The sequence below is a fragment of the Macrotis lagotis genome, chromosome X (assembly GCF_037893015.1).
Source record: "Macrotis lagotis isolate mMagLag1 chromosome X, bilby.v1.9.chrom.fasta, whole genome shotgun sequence".
NCBI classification, from domain to species: Eukaryota; Metazoa; Chordata; class Mammalia; order Peramelemorphia; family Peramelidae; genus Macrotis; species Macrotis lagotis.
In genome coordinates this window covers 95,035,398-95,058,516 of record NC_133666.1, presented here as the reverse complement: position 1 = coordinate 95,058,516, position 23,119 = coordinate 95,035,398, and the positions used below count along the sequence as shown (strand labels likewise).

Genomic DNA, 23,119 nt, shown 5'->3' with positions numbered 1-23,119 from the left:
AGCTAGGTAATTATTACATGTCTGAGGCTGGATTTGAACTCAGGTTCCCCTGACTCCAGGGCCGGTGCTCTATCCACTGCGCCACTTAGTTGCCTTATCCATCTTTTAAGCCAAGTTCAAGTGTCTCCTCCAAAGAATTTTTATTAAACTATCCTCTCTCCTACTCAATTTCCCATTTTTACCTGCCCTAACAGTGAACATTCCTTATAAGGGGTTCTTAATCTTTTTTTTTTGTATCATAGACCCCTTTAATAGTCTGGTGAAGCCCCTTCTCAGAACAATGCTTTTTAAATGCATGAAATAAAATTCATAAGATCATAAAAGAATCCAATTATATTTAAGTTGCTAGGAGGCAGAGTGTATGAAATACTAGGCCTTCATCAGGAAAACCTGATTTCAAATCCAGCCTTGGACACTTACTATCAGTGTGATCCTGGGCAAATCACTTCACTTCTATCTGCCTTATTTTACTCAAATAATGAGGATAAAGATAACACCTTTTTCTAAGGATTATTGTAAGGATCAAATGAGATGAGATTTGTAAATGATTTCAAACAGCACCTGAGATGATAAATTCTAGTTATTAATATTATCATATGGCAATAGTTATCAGAACATAAAATGAAACAATCTCATGGACCCTAGATTAAGAATCTCTGCCCTAGACCAAATCCAGGGCAGAAAAGCTAAAAGAGGTGTGAGAAATGAGAAAGGCACCAGGCTACCTTTGGCATAGTTGTTATCAGGCTACATTGTGACATGTGTTTCAACATGTGTCACAAGTCTGGTGGAAATTCAGTCTGGACTACTGCTCTCTGAACTATTATAGCATTTGAATTTCTCTCTTAGATTCAATAATAGGCATTTTAAATCAATCTATGCATCCCAATTTGTAACATAATTTATGATTACTAGCATCTGGAATGTTTTTTTACCCTGGGAAAGATTTCTTGCATATACTGACAGGAGAGCAAAAAAAAAAAAATCATTTTCAAGACTCAATAGTCAGTGTACCCTCATTCTCAAATTAGCATTTCTGATCATTCACCCCCACCCCAAAACTCAGACTCCACAGTCTGACAACACTATTATAGTTCATTTTGGATTTTATTAAATTTTATCTTCAATTATGAAATATTTCAGAAAAACAGAAATGTTCCCACTGTCAAAAGAGGCTACTGACTCAGGAGGCACAGCAGACTAGTTAAATACATCTTTGAAATGTTTGTCCTCCATTTTCAAAGAAGACCATTACATCAGGGAGATGATGCCACAACAAGCATGTGAATTGAATTTGAGTTTGTGTGTGTGTGTGTGTGTGTGTGTGTGTGTGTGTGTGTGGGTGCTATGCTAAGTCATGAACCTCATTTTCTCCTCCAGAACCATCTGGGTCCAGTGACCAGATATAGATCAGAATGACTGGAGATGATACTGGATGTGAGGCAGTCAGGATTAAGTGACTTGTCCAGAGTCAAATAGCTAGTAAGAGTCAAGTGTCCAAGACCAGTGCTCTATGCTCTGCACCACTAGCTGCCTATACCTTTGAAAAGTAAGTAAATTTAAGAGTATAAGAATAATTAGGTCTAGGGGGCTGCTAGATGGTACAGTGGATAAAGCACCAGCCCTGGAGTCAGGAGTACCTGGGTTCAAATCCAGTCTCAGACACTTAATAATTACCTAGCTGTGTGGCCTTGGGGAAGCCACTTAACCCCATTTGCCTTGCAAAAAACTAAAAAAAAAAAAAAGAAGAATTAAGTCTTAAAACAAACTCCTTCTCTTCTAGTTGCTCCATCATTTTATTGGCCTGGATTGTTTCCAAAGTCACAGAACAAAAATGTATCAAGATTCCCTCATCCTGCATGATTCTTGCCCATGTCATTCTGTAAGTTCATCACAGAGGATGGACCTAACACACCACAGGTCATCCTTGAGTTCTTTTACTGTTCTGTGAAGAAACCCTCACACTGCCTGTCCATCTGCCCTCTTACTTTTTAATTGCCAAATGCAATCATAAACATAAAATGTGCAACATTTTGTATTACACACACACACATATATGAAAGCAACACTATAAATATCAATAATCATTAGTGCCATATGACTTTCCTAGCTTCTTTTCTAGTTACATATCTTTATGATAACTTTTGTGCCACTTCTCTTGTGCAAGTCATTATTAATGAGTAAAATAGTACAGCCTGGTTTCACATACCATGCAATTTTTCCATTACCCTTTGGGGCATCTGTAATTATGGCTCTCCAGAGGTCATATGTTCCATGATTAGTAGCCTTATGGCAACAACAGGAGAATATTTATGTTTTAAAAGATATATATTATAGCAGGAAACATCTGAAGATCATTGAAAGTACTGAGAAATGACTGGTTGTTTTTAAATGATTTCTTCTAAAGATAATATTCATTTTACAAAAAAAACCCAAAGATGCATAGAAACAAAGATTTAAATAAGTTTTTAAAACTGAAGGAAACTTTAAATGTCATCTCATCCAACAACCTCTTCATTTATAAATAAAATAGTTCAGATGTAAAATGTAATATCATAGGATTCAGTCTTCTCCTTGAGTTCTTCAATCCATCCCTCCTGACCTATTCATTTTTCTACATACAAGACATACCATCTCTGCTTTTGTACTATTCTCCATGCCTATTATCTGTACTCAGTGATTGAGATATGAAGATAAAAGTGAAATAGTTCCTGTTTTATCAGAGAAGTTAGATTACATAAATACATACATATGTATATCTATACATGTTTATATAGATATATAAAATAATTTGGGAAGCAGATGGGATCAGGAAAGACTTCATGCAGAAGGTCATGCTTGAGTCCTGGCTTGTGACCAGTAAGCAACCACAAGCAGCAAAGTCTCCCATGACACAATCTGTGAAGCTGTGCAGGAGGTCCTGAATGGAACCCAGCACAAACACATAAAGTTTTTGAAAACTATGGAGCTGGAGCAGCTAGGTGGTGCAGTAGATAGAGCACTGGCCCTGGAGGCGGGAGAACTTGAGTTCAAATCCAGCCTCAAACACTTAACTACCCAGCTCTGTGACATTGGGCAAGTCACTCTTAAACCCATTGCTTTAAATAAACTAAATTAAATTAAAAAAAGAAAACTGTGGAGCTGCAGATCAGTCTGAAAGACTATGATTCCAAAAAAAGGGCAAATGTTTTTTCTGGCACTGTCAGGCTGAAATCCAAACCCCAATCTAAAATTTTTGTGTCCTGAATGACCAGCAGCATTGAGGTTGTAGAAATCCTCCACATGGATATCAAGGTCCAGAATTAGTTGAATAAGAACAAGAAATTGTTCAAGAAGCTGATTAAAAAGTATGCTTTTTTGGGGCTTCTGAGTTCTTGATCAAGCAAATTCCTTGAATCCTGGGCCCTAGTCTAAACAAAGGCAGCAAGTTTCCATATCACCTACAATGAGAAAATAGTGGCAAAAGTCGATGAGGTTAAATCCACTATCAAGTTCCAGATAAAGAAGATTCTGAGTCTGGTACTGGCTGTTGGCCACATGAAGATGACAGATGAGCTTATTTACAACATCCACCTAGCTGTCAATTTCCTCATTTCTTTGCTAAAGAAAAACTGGCAAAATATGAGGACATTGTATATCAAGAGCACCATGGACAAGAATGTTAATGAATGGCAGGAGTTGCTAATTAAAAAAAAAGGTAATGCTTGAGCTTAAAGGAACAAAGATTCTAAGTAATAGTGATTAGGGGATTGCATTTCAGATTGATTCCTGAAGATGGAATCAAGATTGTGGAACAAAGATAGAGCATCAGCCCTTGCAAAGGCAGTGTGTAAAGAATGTCAAGAACAATGTTTTGTTTTATACATATATAATATATGTATATATATATATATATATATATATATAGTATTGAAAGAGTTCATTAAGGGCTCATCAGAGGAGCATAGTCTATGTCAGAAACAATCTTAAAACAGAAGTAATAACACTTTTTAAAAGAATTTAATCTTGAGAGTAAAGTATTCTTTTAAAAAGTGGTAATTTTTTTCATAATAAAACAATAAATGCAATTAGTTTTTATTGGGACAGGACAAAGGCCTAGAGCTTAAATAAGGGTACAGGGGAGGCACTGTAGGGGTGAATGGGGCTTATCAATGCCTCATTAATAATTTTGGGTAAAAATAATACTTTATCTTAAAATAATTGCAAAACAGGTAGGAACCCCTCTCCTACCAACAGAGAAATTTCAACAAAAACCTAATTGTGGATTGAAGATACGATCCAGAGGCTCTGTATTTATACCTAGAAAAGCATTCTGTTGTTTCAAGGAAAAAGGTAAGAGGAACTTCCCCCTTCCCCTAACCCTCTCTCCATGACAATACAAAGGTTTAGCATTCCTTTCAACAATCCTCAACTACAGTAGTACAAAAAAGTAACATTATGCCCATCTTACAGATAAGAAAACTGAGGCTCAGAGAGGTTATCAGAACTGTTCCACAAGTAGTGTAACTGCAAAGTCACTTTCCAGACTAATAAAGATAAGTCAATTACTATCTCTGACAACCCATTGGAGAAGCTGAATTTTTCAGGGGCATACAAAATTTGCCAGGAGAGTGGTGCTTTGGGCCACTATACAATATCAGAGTTTTCAAAGGCCTTTCAAAATCATTTCCTTGTTTGACTCTCATGTAATGGTGAGGAAAGTAGGACAATTGAACTGAGATCCTAAGAGACCCAAAATCAAGATGCAAATGAATGGCAGAAGAAGAGTTTGAGCCTAGATCTCAAGGATTATCAGTCCAAGGTTCTTTCCATTATATCATGACAGTCTCCATGATTATGCCAGACTAAACACTAATGGATCAGACTTTTCCCATCATAACCACATTGTCTGTAAGGCCCATCATAGTAAGGGTTAGAAAATAATTCAGTCCTTCCTTCTTAGGGTATAATGGTTTCTTTGGGGCTCATGAATCATTCCCAGGAAAAGAACTCAGTTTTATTTGAAAGTTACCAAACATCTGGCAGCCATCAGCAAGCAGTTTTGGTTTAAATAAAGGGCTTTTATTCTAATGGTTGGGGGGGGGGGGGGACAAACAAGCCCAAGTTAAGTTGTTGACATCAACAAAAAATTTAGTTTTAGCAGTTCCCATTTCCCTGTCTCATTATATTAGACCAGCCTTGAGGGGGGTAAAAACAACTGATCGAAGTAATGATTCTACCCCTGAATAGTAGGATCAATAATTATGCTTTTTTCTATTTGTGTACATGCATGGAGGAAGTGTGACTTGTGGAAAAGTAGATGATCAGTTTTTTAATTTGGAAAGCTCTTTTCTTTTAAGTTGATCCTCAAACATCTTTTCCTACATGAAACCTTTTCTAGTCCCCTCAATGGCTAGCAGTCCCTTCCAAACTACCTTATATTTAGCTACATTGTATTTATTCTCTTTATAATTTCTTTCAAATTGAGAAATGTCCTTGTATCAAATACTAGCTCCTTAGGGAGCAGGGATTGTTTAATTTATTGTGCCTAGCCCAAATCCTGGTAAAATTCATTTAATGAATACTGATTAATTGGTGTAATAAATAGGAAAACTGGAGACAGTAGTGGCTTAAAAGTTAACCTCCAAGTTGATAGGAAGCAATTTCCTATTGTCAAACCTTCTAAACTATTTTCTTTGCATGCAATCCTTCAAATATACACTTAATCCAAGATTTAATAAGAAAAACTACAGAACAAAATGAAAATACTTTTCACTTGGCCCACAAGGACATTCTTGAAGTTTTCCATATATCTGCATTTGGTTAGATAATAAAGATACACCCTCCTACCTTAAACAGAAGCTTCTCATTCAAAGAAACATCTTATGCAAAGTTCTTGAAGATGATACTTAAAAAGCATCTGTAGCAAAGGACTCCCAAGTGGTTTGTAGTTCCTTTTACCTACTTAGCCCACCAACATGCTTAACACACACCTCTTGATTCTCAGATTTTATTTACCACTCCTTTCTTTAGAGATTTCTAACAAACTGTTAACTCTGGTCTGATGCTTTACTGGGAAAATCTAGGTTACCATCCTCATTCTGTGAAAATAAACTGCATTCTTTGTCACCAGAAAGGATGGTCATATGTGGTTTTCCAATGCCAACAAGCCATCTGATTAGAAAGGAAAAAAAAATCCATGGTAGGACCAATGTGATCTACCTAGGATTTCTAATGTGGGCAACTCAAAGAGAAAATTTAAGAGAACAATAATTATTTAGTCTACAGAGGCTTCAGTTTGTGACTCTCCAGTAAATGCTCCAGTGTTTGTTTTGGGCTATTTTTTAGAGGGAGAAATACAAGTCATATATAAAAGGTATAGTCTATAATTAAAGATAAATATTGCCTCTGCAAATCAAAGCGTAAGAGTTGACACTGGAAAATAATGGACTTAAAATATTCTGCAGATGACATACACATCAAAATGACAGAGACAATATTCACACATCCAAAGACTTTATTTTCCACACAAATTTTTTCATTAAATATTTTCCCCATTGTTCCACATTCCCTCTCTCCATTTCCCTTAAAAAAAAAAAAACAAAATCCTTGGAGCAAATAAGTATTTTAAGGAAAATGAATTCCTATATTGATCATATACAAATATATGTATGTATACAGGCATACTGCATATTAATTTATCACTTCCTGTCAGATGGATATCATTTATGTTCAGTTCTTTGGAACCATGATTGATCATTATGTTGATCAGAGTTCTTTTTTTAAAATTTTTTTTAAATTTTTATTTTCAATTCCAAATCTTCCCCCTCCCTTCAACTGTCTTCCTTACCTATTGAGAAAACAAGAGATATATCCATTATGCATATGAAATCATACCAAAACCTATTTCATATTAGCTATGTTGTAAAGAGGGAAAAAAAATCAAGAAAAATAAAGAGAAAAAATATGCTACAATCTGCTCTCAGTTTCTATCTCTATCCCTAGGGGGAGAGCATTTTTTATCATGCATTCTTTGAAACTGCCATGGATCATTGAATCAACAAGTTACTAAATTTATCTTTTTATAGTTTATTGTCATCAAAATATTATTCTTACTGTGTATATTGTTCTCATTCTGTTCACTTCATTTTGCATCAATATAGAAGTTTATTCTCAGATTTTTCTAAAACAATTCCTTCCATTTCTTATAGCAATTGTATTCCATCTCAATTATATAACTTCTTAAATCATTCTCCAAATGAGTATCTCTTCAATTTCTAATACAAAAAAAGAGCTGCCATAGATATTTTTACACAAATAGATCATTTATCCTTAATCTCCCTTATTTTTGGAGTGAAGATCTAGTAATGGTACTTTGGGTAAGACTTTATAGCCCTATAAGAATAGTTCCAAATTGTTCTCCAAAAGGAAGATAGTAGTTTTCAGCTAATAGTGCATTAGTGGCCCTATTTTCCTACATCCCCTCCACCAATTCTCAATTTCTATTTCTGACATTTTAGTCAATTTGATGCATGTGAAGTGATAGTTCAGAGTTGTTTTACTTTACATTACTCTAATCAACAGTGATTTGGAACTTTTTTTTTATGTGACTAGGGCACTGAATACATAAATTAATTTGTATAGTATTATGATTTTTATTATATTGGCTCAATCTATTTAAAAGCAATTAATATTTCTTCATTTTTAGACCTGTTTTGTGTATTTTATTTTTGTATTTGGGTAGACTCACAAGTACTTTATAATGCCTACAATTATTTTAAATGCTCCAACCACATTCAATAGGAATTGTTTTCCTTTTAGTCCATTGCCTTGTTATATATAATAGCTTTTGTAGAAATAGAGAAAAACTTCATGACCAAGGGGTAAAGGCTGCTGGAAAAGATAATATAGAGATTTTTTTCATTCCTATTGCTTCCAAAGGTAGCAAACTACTAAAAGTTTTATGATCTACACTTTTTGATAAGCTTTTGGATTAATAGGGCAAATAATTTGTTCATAATTATTCAATGAATATTTAGTTGAGCTATTTCACAATTATTAGCCTGAAGTTATTTTGGTAATTAGAGAAAAGAAATACCTAGAAAACTCACTTGAACATTGTTTGCTGTGGAGTGGACTCTCTAGTGTAGAAAAGGTTTTTGTTAGATCTCATCCCAATTCTCAAAAGGCCTGAACTACACTGGAATAAATAGAAGGTGACCCCAAAGCATGGGCAGAATATCATTAGAGAGACTCAGAGACTTATCTTTTCTCCAATAATGTACTACCCTGATGAAAGGGGTCTGATTTCATAGAAGTTTGTGTCTTTCCAACTATTCCTGGTATCACAGGGTACAAAAATAGAATTGCATTAGAATATGCTAGAAGAGGTCAATTAAATGTACATCTTCTAGTTCAAGGATTTCTATTCTTATCAAGAGAAGAAAAATGAAATATTCAAGTCTATTCCTTTTCAAGTGAAAAAAGATATCAAGCATGTCATTGATATTTGAATTCAGGGAAATTTTACTTCTTCATGTAAATTACCTAACATTTTAAGCCCAGGAATTTCCTTTCTATAGTTTCCCATCAATTTTCTGTTGACTGTATGAGTTTGTTAAAAAAAATTATTTTACATTAGTAGGAATTTATACATTGCTTCTCAAATTGCACCTCAAGTTTTCTTTTATTATAAAACTAAGCAGCATATATTTTGCTAGAAACTTTCATACACATCCCTTCTCACCAAGAAAATCTAGTAGTTGAACAACTTACCAGCTTTAGTTGTCGACTCTACCCCTTTTTTAAAGTTGTTGTGACTTACTATAATCAAAGATAATTGTAATAATAAATTTAATATAACATATGCAAAAGTAATCATTTTATCCACTCAAAACAACCTAATGTCAATTTATTAATTACCACCATCACCTCCCTTGACCTACCGTAATAGATTCAAGATTTCATTTGTGTGCTATGTCTCTCCACTGGTTTAAATTGTAACTCATCATCCATGACTTCTTATCTTCTCTCTGTCATTCCATTTTAAAGATGTCTTCCTTGGTATTTTACTATTTTGAGGATATTAGTAACGATAATGCTAAACAACTAGCATTTAAATAGTGTTATATTATATTGCAAGGATCATTTGATTTTTTATGAAGCAAATGCTATCATTAGCCTCATTTTAATGATGAGGAAACTGAGACTGAGAGACATTGAGACTGAGAGAGATTAAGTGACTTACTCAGGCTCAAAACTCAGCTCTTCCTGACCATATGTATAGCATTCAGGCCAGTCATCTTGCTGACCTTTAGTCTTGCTCCATGATAAAATCATCTCCTCTACTGATCATTCATGTCCTTTATTTTTTATATTTTTTGCCAGATATGCTCATATTATATGCTTGCCAATATTATGCAGCCTCCTCGTGGATGGTGAGTATTCCATTTGTTTATGGATGTGATTATAATGTGCAAGTTGCATCAAGTCCTGAAAATACTACATAGAACTTCAGCAAAAGCTATGATCATTCAAAAGATAGGCTTAGCAATACATATAGGAAAACCAAGTGAATGAAAAAATGCACTTCCCCAGATTGTGGCAAGCATTTGGATGATGGCAAGCCCATTGACTTAGTTCATCTTAACACACACACACACACACACACACACACACACACACACACACACACACACACATATTCTTGGACAGGTATTAAGGATAGATAACAGAACTAAGAACTGAAGAGTTAAGTGCTGGATTGTATTTGGTAAACTGCATTGCACTTTAATTTTAAACTAATTTGACCTTAAATGCCCATTCTTTGAACATCAATATTCTCCTAACTATTCTATATAACTATGGAACACCATGCTTTAGGACAAATCAAAATTTTAAGTAACAAAAAGGGCAAAATGTTGTTCCAGAATATATTAATAATGATGACATGTTTATGAAAAAAGTAGGAAAAAGTAAGAAGCTTAATAGTAATGCATCCTATGTATATGTTACTTTTTTTTTAGGTTTTTGCAAGGCAAATTAGGTTAAGTGGTTTGCCCAAGGCCACACAGTTAGGTAATTATTATTAAGAGTCTGAGACCGGATTTGAACCCAGGTACTCCTGACTCCAGGGCCGGTGCTTTATCCACTACACCACCTAACCGCCTCTGTATATGTTACTTTCACAGTGTCTGGATTAAACCCTTTCCTAAACTATGGTAGTCTTTCGCAACATTTTTATCCTTTTTAAATCTACAGAGAATATTGATTTGGAAATCGAAGCCAGTAAGTTGAAATTGAAGTCATGTTGGTATGTAACATATAGAAATAAATGAACATAACAGCCTAAGGATCAATAAACCTAAGAATCCCTCTTATTAGGAAAAAAAGACTCATTATTCAACAAAACTGCTAAAAAAGATTAAATCATAAAAAATAAGAACAAGGAGAGAACCGTTTTTTATTTTCCTAATAGTCTTCTGGATTTGTAGTTGGGCATTGCTTTAACCAAAGCTCTTAAGTCTAGCAAATTCGTTTTTCTTTACAATGTTACTTCATTACATGTATTATTCCCTAGACTGTGTTCACTCCACTCAACATCAGTTCATAAAAATTCTCTCAGGTTTCTCTGAGCCAATCTTTTGGAATATTTTTTGTTGAATATTATTGCATTAATTAGCTTATTTGCTCAGCTATTCTATATTTGAAGGGCGATCTCAGTTTCCAATTCTTTACTACAACAAAAAGTTCTCTGAATATTTACATATACATATATGTACATATGTGTTTATATACATAGATAGATAGCAATGAATTCAGCCTCTCTTTAATATCATCCTTGGAGTATTTGTCTAAAAGTAATTTTGCTGAGTTTAAAGAACATGCAGTTTAGAAACTTTAGGGATATAGTTTCAAATTTCTTTCCAGGATAGTTGTAAGTGATTTCCCTCCCATATTCCCTCTAATTGTTTTCATTTTCCTTTTTTTGGTCATCTTTGCCAATCTGAGAAGTATAAGGTGAAACCCATAGGTACATAGAGCAGCATTTTCACCCCCTTTTGTGAATTGCTGTTCATATCATCTAGCTATTTCTTTGTTGGAGAATGGCTCTTGTTCTTATATAATTGAATCAATTCCCTACATATCATTACAAAAGACTTTTATAGGAGAAACCTTGTTCCATAAAATGGTCCCCCCATTAACTGTTTCACTTCTAATTTTAACAACACTGATATTGTCATTCAGTATCTTTTCAGTTTTATTTAATCAAAATTTTCTATTTTTATTCACCATGATCCTCTCCAACCTTGTAGGATCAGACTGAATGACTAAACAGTTGCACCAAAACGGGTCTCTCCTTGTTCTTATTTTTTATGTGAAGTTAATCAGTCAATTCTGGCTAGCTATATTTTTGAAAGAATTTTGATAAACAAATATAACCAGAAATAAATTAAGAAGGTGAGAGAAGTGAAATATTATTTGAAGGAAATTAGTATAGTTAGCCTGGAGAAGATAAGATTTGGGAGAGGGATATAATTTTCATCAAAATTTAAAGATTACCAGTCAGAAAATGAATTAAAATTGTTTTGGGGGGGGCTCATCGGGCAAAATGCAAAACAGGAAAATCTGTAGAGAGATTTTGGTTTGACATGAGAAAAATCCTAGATTTTCCTAGAGCTGTCCGAAAGGGAAATGTGCTCACTTGTGAGTTAAAAATTACCCTCTCATTAGAAATTTTCAAGTGAAGACTAAATGATCTCTTGACCAAGAATATTGTAGAGAGGATTCCTGTTCAATAAGCCCTCCCTCAAAAAAACCCCCAAAACTCCAAGGAATTATTAAGTATCTGCTAGGCACCATGCTAGACTTTGGGGATACAAAGATAATATAATCCTCCTCCTCAGAAAGTTTCTTCTATTGAAAGAATATATGATAATATACTATTATGTGGCAGATATTTTGTTGGTGTAGAATTTGAAAAAGGAAGAACAAGATACAAACAAGAAAAATAAAAAATAATTGGGGAGAGAAGATCTGTACAACTGAAGTAGGATCAGCCTCTTAAAGAAGGTAGCATTTGGCTTAAAGGGAGTTAGAAGTACCCAAAGTCATGGGGAAGAGGAGGAATTTCAACATTAAAGGGTTAAGTTTTGTGATTTTTTTGAAAAACTATTATTTACAGAAAGACAAAAGAATAACCATACTAATACAGAAAGAATCTAGTAATCCAATAGGAAGAGGGCTTCCAAGACCCAGAAAAAGGTAAATTTCAGGAATGGAAGACAACCTACATAGAATTAGGAGATCATCACTTAGAGAGTTACAGCAAGCAGGCATGTTTGACCACAGTGTGAGTCAAGGGGAATAACATTCAGGTATTACTTGAAGCTAATGACCTGTGAGATCCCTTCTATGAGATTCTTTGGCTCTCTTGTTTATCCCCCCTGGAAAAACTCTGAATGAATATATAAGGCTGAGTTTCTGGCCCTTACATACCTACTAAGTTGGTAGTTTACAAAATGACCATACAAAGCTTCTTTCCTTCTCACTGTTTTTAATCAAAGCTTGCCTTTTCCTTTCATTATCACCACCAAAACCATAATCTTCTTCATCATCAGACTAGGTAGCAAACAAAACTCCTAACCATAGGATAAAAGTTTTCAGTAATCTGGGACTTAAATTGTATTTGGAAGAATACTGGAATAAATATTTGAAATATTTTAATAAGTATATTCAATAAATATCTGAAATAATATTTGGAAGAAATAGTCTTTGTCTAGACTGTAAAGCATGCAAAGATTCTTATCCTAGGAACTTTGTGATCTCAGCTCACCAATGCTTATAGCTAAAGGTACTGTCTAAGCATTATAGAAATTAGGTATTGAATCTAACCCTCAGTGCTCTCATTTATATTTATACATATATACATATATATGTATAAATATACACATACACATATATACACATGTGCACATATATATGTGGAGATATATCTACATGCTAAATTATTTTTAAAATACATATAACTTCCATTATATATGTAATTTATTCAGTCTTCTTGCAAAACAATTATTTGTTTTATTTGACAAAACAAGGCACATAAAAAAGAACTTATCCCAGTTTCTGAAAGTAATCTGAATAGGCTACGATGTAGGTTAGTTAAGCTTTAAACAAGATTGCTTATAAATGGGTGATATTAGTGGCACTCTATCCTTCACTTCCTTTTTGTAAATAAGATGGAAAAGAAAAGGGGAACTTCTAAATCAGAAGTCAGAGCTCAAGTGGCAGGAATTGTAGGTGTGTGGCCATGACATCCCGCTAACTAATCCATTTCTTATGATTTTTTTCTATTGAAAGTTATGAGTCTTTTTTCCTATATAAAAGTGGATCACTATCACTGCATAATAATCTTTAGTTTGGTACCCAAGTGCTTGACTGTATCAGGACACATAAAACTAAAGAAACTGTTTTTGTTCATAAGTCATATTCTCAAGTTGGCATGGCTATTTCATAATTGAGGGAGAACAATCTCAGAGCATTCTCACTTTCCATTCACATGTAAGCAGTGTTCATCAGAAAGCCAGTGATAAATGCATATTTAGCTAATATAAAAACTTAGCACTTATTTGACCTAAGGTATTGCATTCATAGTTAGAGGATATATGGACATGGAGTCAAAATATCTAACACTTTTCAGCTCAGTAGAGAACAAACAAAAGGATAACAGGCATTGTTATTTACAATTAGCCTGGCAGTAAAGCTTCTTTCTCTGAAGATAGTATTTTAATTAGTTAAGTCATTTTAAAACCAAAAACTGACATTCCTGAAGTATTGTCTTTTATCAATCAGACAAAAAGAAAAAGAACAAGGAGGGGAAAAGATCCTTGGGCTCATCCTTCTTCAACAACATTCCCATATTTCTGTATTTAAAAAATCATATGCAACAAGTTTCATAATTTCATCAAGTTTGCCCTTCTCCAACTTAGTATTAACTCTTTTAAAAAAAATTATTTAAGGCAATGGAGTTAAGTGACTTGCCCAAGGTCACACAGCTAGGCAATTATTAAGTATCTGAGGTCACATTTGAACTCAGGTCCTCCTGATTCCAGGGTCGATGCTCTCATTGAACCATCTAGCTGCCCTCAGAATTAACTCTTAATGTTTAAGAAAGCTTTCTATTACCTTTGAGATCATGTTGAAGATAATCAATATAATCCACTTTTATTTTCTGAAAAAATATAGTACAAATTCCCATCTTCAAGTTCTTATACATATCCTCAGAGTCTTGATGTGAGCAAAATTTGTAGGAAAAGCATACTGCAATCTATCCTAGATGTAATAGTTTTCACTATTGAAATATTTCCCAGTCCTCCCTAAGTGCTAATAAATAAAGGAGGAAAAAAAATTCTGATGTAAGTTATTGTTAAGGCTTCATTTAATGTTTGGCATTGTGATAAGCAAGATATTCCTGCCCTCCTAAGTTTAGGGTTTAACAGAATATGACAGAACATAAAGGGGAGCAAGAGTTGGAGGAAAGGGCTATCCATGGTTCTGATTAAGGTAGGGTAAAATTTCACTTAACAAGAGTCAGATTCCTGAAGTATGATCAGAAAGGGTAGGCAGCATGGTTTAGAACTAGTTAGAAGTGGATTAGTGGCCTAGATTGCAAGCAAGGTACAGCAAAAAATCACCAAATTTGAGCTCAGGGGCTCCAGGTCAGATGCACTCCAAAGAAATCCAGGCACAAAGACGAAGAACATTCCTCAAATTTCTGTTAATCAATCCCTTTCAGAAATGACCAATAAGAAATGATCAACATTAAGTTTTCTTTCAATACTATGGTAATAGATTATGTTTAAAATTTAGTTTAATTTCAAAGAGGAGTAAAGTCAAGGACTCCTCTAAGCTCTCCCTCAGACCACCCCAAATACCTTCAAATAATGACTAAAGAAATTCTAGAGCAACAGAACCCACAAAAGGCCTGAGTGAAACAATTTTCCAGCCCAATACAATTTGCAAGGTCTGTGGGAAGGGTCTGATACACTGGGGCTATAAAGGGCTCACAGAGTAATTCAGCTATACTGCAGCAAACTGCCCCAGCTATCCAGTAACAGACTGTGGGCTGCTTCTGTTCCTGGTGGTGCCTGGATCCATGGCAGTGATGGTGGTTTACAGACCTCCCAATCCAGGGATTGCCAAGGATAACTTTGAAGGTCATTGAGAAAACTCTGCCTTGCTAGAGTGAGCATGGAGCACAGGTCAGCACAGGTCTCAGTGCAGAGGCAGGCCCAGGGACCCAGGGGCAGGCCTGGGGAGCCACCCAGCAACTACTTTCAAGTGCAAGGGGGTTGGGGGAGATTACTGTGATCTCTATGTTATTCCCCAGTCTCAGAAGGAGGAGCTGAAGCACAACAGAGCTCATGGCCTGCAATGGAGCAGGGACGCTTCTCACAATTCCAGTGCAGAAAGGAGTGTTTATGGTCATCAGCAGATCATAGCACAGGCCAGGAAAGCAGTCAGAGTCTCTTATAAGGTCATGGAGAGAACTTACAAATCCCTGAAAATAGCTGCAAAAACCCTCAAAAGCTTGGGAAAGTGCAACCTCCATCCTTGAAGCAGAACCCCAACTTAACAAAGAGTTAAAATCAGACTGGAGATATGAGGAAAAAATAGAAGAAAAAAATTAAACCACAGATAATTCTGAATTCAAATCCTCTAAGAAAAATATGAATTGGGTCTCAGGCTATAGAAGAACTCTAAAAAAATTTTGAAAATCAAGTAAGGGAAGTAGAGGAAAAAATGGGAAGAAATATGAGAGTGATGCAGGAAAATCATGAAAACCAAGTCAGCAGCTTGGTGAAGGAAATATAAAAAAAAAACAAAACTGAAGAAAGTATCTTAAAAACCAGTTTAGGTCAAATGAAAAAAGAAGTCCAAAAGGTCAATGAGAAGAAGGCCTAAAAAAGCAGAATTGGCCAGATGGAAAAGGAGATATAAAAGTTTTCTGAAGAAAACAATTTCTTTAGATTTTATTTTTTTGCAAGGCAATGGGGTTAAGTGACTTGCCCAAGGTCACACAGCTAGGTAATTATATTAAGTGTCTGAGGCCAGATTTGAACTCAGGCACTTCTGACTCCTGGGCCAGTGCTCTATCCACTGCACCACCTAGCTGCCCCCAAAACAATTTCTTCAAATGTAGACTGGAGCTAAGGGAAGCTGATGACTTTGTGAGAAATCAAGAAACAATAAAACAAAAGCAAAAGAATGAAAAGCTAAAGAAAATATAAAAGATCTCACTGGAAAAACAACTGACCTAGAAAATAGATCTGTAAGAGGTAATTTAAAAATTATTGGACTACCTGAAGGTCATAACCAAAAGAATAGCCTAGACTTCATATTTTCAATAAATAATACAGGAAGGGGCAGTTAGGTGGCGCAGAGAATAGAGCACCAGCCAATAAGAACCTAAGTTCAAATCTGACCTCAGACATTAATTACTTAGCTGTGTCACTTGGGCAAGTCACTTAACCCCATTGCCCTACAAAAAAAATACAGGAAAATCACCCTGATATCCTAAAGGTTGGAGGTAAAATAAAAATTGGAAGAATCCACCAATCACCCCCTAACAGAGATTCCAAAATGAAAACAGCAAGGAGAAAATATCACAGTCAGAGAAACAATTCAAATTTTGTGGAGCTACAGTCATGATAACACAAGATTAAGCAGTTCTTTTATTAAAGGCTCACGGGGCTTGGAATATGATGTTCTGGAAGGTAAAAGAAATTGAACTAAGAAATCAACTCCACAGCAAAACTGAACATATTCTTTCATGTGGGAAAGTTAGACATTCAATGAAATCAGAGACTTTCAGACTTTCAAACTTTCCTTTTGAAATGACCAGAGCTGAACGTAAGTTTGGTCTTCAAGTACAGGATGCAGGTGAAGCATAGAGAGGGTGGACATGAAGGGCAAATTATGAGGGACTTAAAGTGATGTTGAACTGCTTGTACTGCTGCCTGAAAAGATGATACTGGTAACTCATGTGGACCTTCTCATATATTAAGTGAACAATTAGAAGGAGCATATATAAAGCATAATTGGGAGCTGAATTTGAAAGGATAACATACTATAAAGGAGAAAGGGTTAGAAGAAATAGAATGGGGTAAGTTATTTCACATAGAAGAGGCAAGAAAACTTTTTTGCTTTAGAATGGAAGAGGGGGAAGATGGATGAGTATGTATGCCTTGCTCTCATTGGAAGTGGCTCAGAGGTAACGTCATATCCACTTAATTGGGTATAGAATCTATCTTACTCTAGAGGAAAATAGGAGAGGAAAGGGAGGGAGTGTGTAGATGATAGAGAGGGAAGATCATAGGAAAGGATAATCAGAACACATTTTTGTAGAAGGACAAAAAAATCAGAGCTGATGGGTGTCTGAATACAAACCTGAAGCACAAAAATTTAGTTCAATGTCAAATTATAGCCAGTTGTGTACTTAACTTTATCACAGAAATATTTTTTCCTTGTATCTTAACCCACACCTAAGAATTTTTTCAAAATTTATCTGTTTGAAAGTTTTGCCTCTTTTATGTTGTGTTACTTTCAATTTAGTAGGGGAGGTACATTTTCTAATTATGTTGGAATAACATTAAATAATAACATAATGCATATACAATATTTATAATATAAATAATGGAATGAGATTCAAAAAGCATTCAACTAGCACATTTCCCCACTTATATCCTATTGCTATCAATTGTCCTTTTTTGCTGTTATTTTTTAAATGAATAATTTTTATCTTCTTTTCATTTCCTCTAAAAGCCCCCTGAAAAACAAAACTCTTGCAACAAATACATAGTCAAAAAAGGACAAATTATTATACTGACCAGATCCCAAAATTTATCGCATTCTGAATCCGGAGTCTATCATTTCTACTTCATGAAACACCTACTATGCTTCATCACTGGTGCTCTGGAGCCAAGATAGGTCTTATAAAGATGTCTTCATAATAATGTTGTTTTCTAAATTATTCTGCAAGTTTTGTTCACTTCATTTTGCATCTGTTATTACAAGTCTTCAGTTTTTTCTTAAGTCAACTCTTTCATCATTTCTTATGATGCAATAGAATTCCACTACATTCATATAGCATAATTTGTTCATTTGTTCCCTCTGATAGACTTCTCCTTGCCACTTTACAAGAACTATTAAAAATACATTGGCACACAATTGTTCCTTTTCTTCTTTCTCTGAAGTATAGGCTTAATAGCTGTAGAACTGGATTAAAGGGCATCCACGATTCAGAAGCTTTGAAGGAACAGTTACAAATCACTTTCTAGAATGGCCAGACCAATTCACAGCTATAATAGGCTATTAATAGGTCTGTTTATACATAATCTTTTCAATGTCATTTTCCTATTTTATAAACTATGCATCTCTGATGGGTGTGAGGTAAAACTTGATTTGCATTTCTCTCATTAAAAAACTCTAAAAAGCAATTTTTTACATGATTCTTGATAGCTTCGATATAAATGACCTATTCAAAGGATATGAACATGCAACTGGGGAACAGGGGTTAGAAATCTGAATTATTTCCATATATATAGTAATAAAACTTTTTCTCAGAGAAACTTATGGTAAAGATTTCTATATTCATTTAATTTCTATATATGTATTAGTAGGTAGACGCAAGTATTTTATAAATTATGGAATAATTTTAAATGGAATTTTTATTTTATTTTTAGGTTTTGCTGAAAGTAAATAAGATTGCTTATGTTGATTTATTTTATATCCTGTAATTGTTGAAGTCTATTCAATTAACTTTTTTAGTTAACTTTCGAGGGTAAAGAAAACCATCATATTATCAGCAAAAAATGATAATTTTCATTCTTTGTCTATGCTTATTCCCTTTGTTTTTTCATTGTCTTAAAGCTATATATATAGCATTTCTAGCACTATATGTAATATTACTTTTGATAATGAGATCCTTGCTTTATCCTCTTAATATAGTTTATTATAAATATATATATATATATAAATAATATGGTTTATTATAAGCCTCTTGCTTATCTCCATTCTATATAATGCTGATTCTTGGTTTCAAAAATCAACTGCTTATGTTAAGATTTCAATTATCTCTAATGTTAAATGGATTTTGTCAAAATGTATCTATTGTTAAAATCAAGATTTTTGTTCTTGGGATTACTATGATCTGTGATATTTGATTTTCCTAATATCAAACCACTCCTATATTTATCAGTCAATCCTTAATCTCCATCTTGTTCCCTCCTGCCCCTTTAGGCTTGAATATAATTAACTCATGTGAATCTTTAATCTTGGGTTCATGTTGTCTATGTTTGTGGTCATTTGAAGCTTTAGTGCTTATACAAAAGCCTTGAAGGTGACTTTCCTCTAACATTTGACTACCACAGTTGAAAATATTAAATTTAGTCTGTTTAGCTAACAGTTAAATGAGCAGTGAATTCATTTGGTTTTTCTAGAATTTCTGCCTTTCTCTTGAAACTCAGAGCAAGATAGACCAAGAAAGCTATATATTACTATTTATATAGAATGCAGCAGTATTCTGATCTGTTTGAAAATTGTAATTGCCTCTTTCAATTCAGTAGTTGCACTATTAGTTACATATTTATTTGCTATACTTTTAGTAATTAGGTAGCCTTCAATGAGCTCTTAGCAACTGTGAGAGGACCAGATATTTCCCCTTTTTAAAACTGCTTCCTTTAAAGGATTTGGAGTTACAAATTCAAGTAACACTTGGATGTCATTAAAAAAATAATTAAATGTTAAAATGTTTAAAGATAAAATGATTTCCCCTATATCAAAATTCATTTTTGGAATAAAATACTCTCATTTAATTCTGTTCAATTCAACAAGCATTTATTAAGCAGCTACCAAATTCTAGGTACTCCTGGTCTACGTACACAAAGACAGGAAGGCTTTTAAGTAACTTTCATTGTACTGGAGGGAAGAACTCAAACAGTATACATATATTTTTGACATATGTAAATGTATATATATGCATATATATAGAGATGATATTGAATAATAATTTAGATATATACATGCCTATAGCTCCAAATCTATATCCACATCAATATATCTACATCAACATATATATCAAATAAAAGGTCCTTTTTGATAGGGACTTGAGGCTACTATCACAATCCTGCTAAGAGCAAAAAAAAAAAAGAGAACTAGGGAGATAACTGAACAAGATTTGGCTCTTACATTAAGATTATTCACATAAATATCTCAGTTAATTATAAATTATATGCTAACAAAGGGTTAACCAGAGGTAAACAAAACAAAATATTCCCAAACAGTCCTACTGAAATTGAAGGGGAAATAATCTGATATAACTTCAAACACCTTCCAATTCTGCTATAGCACTAATAGTGTCTGTCACTTTTTGTTAGTTTTTTTGCTAACAGCTTAGGATCCATGGATGGAGTTTCCTTTTTTCCAGAACCCTTAGTTTACTTCCTTCAAGCAAGAAAAATTTAGGTCAATCTAGAGACTTTTTCCATTTCTTCCTAATAGAAAAGAAAGAGGAAAGACTTTAAAGGAGGAATGGGGTTGAGAAGGTAGAAAATAAAAAGAAAAAACAATAAAATTTTTAAAAGTCCACCATGATATAATAACTATTAACATGATATTCTGAGAGACACACACACACACACACAGTGATAGAGATACAGGGAATCAATTTATGTACCAGGCTCTGTACAAAGTACAAAGGCCGTAAAGGAGTTTATATTCTAATGGGGATGACAACATGTTAGTCATATTATCAAGATTAAATGGCCAGGAGTTCATATGTGATCCTGGATAAGTATAAGGGTGTCACTGAAGCTTACTGAGCAGGAGTGATAAAGTCACATTTATACTTTACAAAAATCATGAAGAAACTATCTGGAGTTTAATAGATTAAAAATAAAGTGGTGGTATACAAAATAAAGATTTTAAGTCAAACTATAGTCTATTTTTATATTAAATAAATAGTAGTAGAACTGATTTTTCTTTTTTTAAAATAAATTTACTGACCTTTTATTTTATTGCCTACATTACCCATCTCAAAGAGCATGAACTATACACATCTTGAAAGTATCCTTGATGAAAATGACAAACAGGCAGACTTTCATAAATCATTTTCTATAGCAAACTTCATAGTCATTCACAGAAATGACTTAAAACGTACTGTGAATACAAGATCTCAAATTTATACTTTTTCAAAGGTTATATGCAAAATGTAGCCTGTATATATGTTAAGACCATATAAGAGTCTTTGAAAGTTGCATTAACAGAGACAACTTTTGCGTGTTCTGATTATCAGCATAAAAAAAGTAATAAAACAAGAAAAAGTGTGCTCACCAAATGAGTTTTTCACAATCAGGAAGAATGTCTAGCTCAGTCAAAATGGAAAAAAAGATTTCCTTTAGTGGATGATCCAGATGTTCCTTTGCTGATGACCTTGTATTGATTGTAGCAAGCCTCAAAAACATTAGTCTCCTTAATGAGCACAAGCACTCAAGAACTTAATCAAAAGATCCACCCAGGAAAAAAACGAATGGCTTCTGTCAAAAGTCCAAGGCAGTCAATTGAATTTGTCTACCAATACATCTAAACTAAATATACAATGCAGATAGATAGAATTAAAAAGGATGACAAAATGACATGACAACATTTGATAGTTGGATGAGACCCTTAACAGCTATCTAGTCCAGGATTATTAAGCTGGGATATATGGAAAGATTTCAGGGGGGGTTGAGAACTTGGGATCTGAAAATGCTTTTATTATTATTATTTCAATATAATTGGGTTCTTTATAAAAATTTTATGCATTTAAAATATTTTGAAATGAATCCATAAATTTCAGATTACAAAGGGACCCATGACATTAAAAAAGGTTAAGCATCCCTGATCTAGCTCAATCAATATACAAAAAGTATGAAGGGGATTTTTGTTGTTCAGTCATATCAATTGTTTTCAACTCTTTGTGACCCCAACTGGGGTTTTGTCTACAAAGACAATGGAGTAGTTTGTCATTTCCTTCTGAAGCTCATTTTTAACTCAACTGAAGCCAAAAGGGTTAAGTGACTTGCCCAGGGTCACACAGCCACTAAGCATCTGAGGCCAAATTTGAACTTGAGGAAGATCAGTCTTCCTGACTCCAGATCCAGTGCATATCTACTGCACCATCTAACCATTCCATAATATACTCGATATTTTCAAGGACATTTCCAAAAACAAAATCCAATCTTTTTAATACCAATATTCTTCTGGTGATGTTAGAAGAACAACTAAGGGGTGGCTAGGTGGCATAGTGGATAAAGCACTGGCCCTGGAGTAAGGAGTACCTGGGTTCAAATCTGGTCTTAAACACTTAATAATTACCTAGCTGTGTGGCCTTGGGCAAGCCATTTAACTCCATTTGCCTTTCAAAAACCTAAAAAAAAAAATTTTTAAATTATGAATGACTCAAAAGATAATGAAGAGAGAAAATGGCGTATAAGTGGAAACATGTTACTAATACAGACCCAATAGTATAAATTATCCATAAGATAAAAATCTGGGAATATCTGTGTATGTATGCATGTGTGTGTGTATATACCTGTATACACACACATATATATACACACACTGCCCTGGTGTTGTAAAAGGTGATCTATAGAAAGGTCCCCTTAGCACACTGGATGGTCCCTTTATGGAAGGTTTATAGGAGAATATGAATTAGTACCATAGGGTAAGAAAGTATCAGTAGATTGAAAAAGGCACTGGTAGAGGTAGCAACCACATCAATGAGACCATAGATCCATTAAAATACTACATATCAATCAATTTAACCAAAGAGGAAATATCTCAAGTATTAACACTACTCTAATATATTACTGTAATAAGTACTACTTTTCTCTGTAATAGAATTTTAACATTTAAAATTAGTATAATTCGTAGCTTCTGCTCAGTGGTTTGAATCTTTTTTTAAAAGAACCAATCATGAAATTGACTTTCAAGAGCTATCATAAAAAAGGATTCAAGACTATCAAATACTTTACAAACTAGTAATCATCTAAGATTTTGAATATGTAATGAAGTAGAATTTTACATCTACTGTTGAGGTATA

At 34.0% G+C, this 23,119-nt stretch overlaps 1 pseudogene; it reads left to right on the top strand.

Moving 5' to 3' along the window:
• The window catches only part of LOC141498774 (large ribosomal subunit protein uL1-like), an 81,301-nt pseudogene extending 65,706 nt beyond the window's left edge, over positions 1–15,595 (top strand).
• Positions 15,596–23,119: the final 7,524 nt, after the last annotated feature.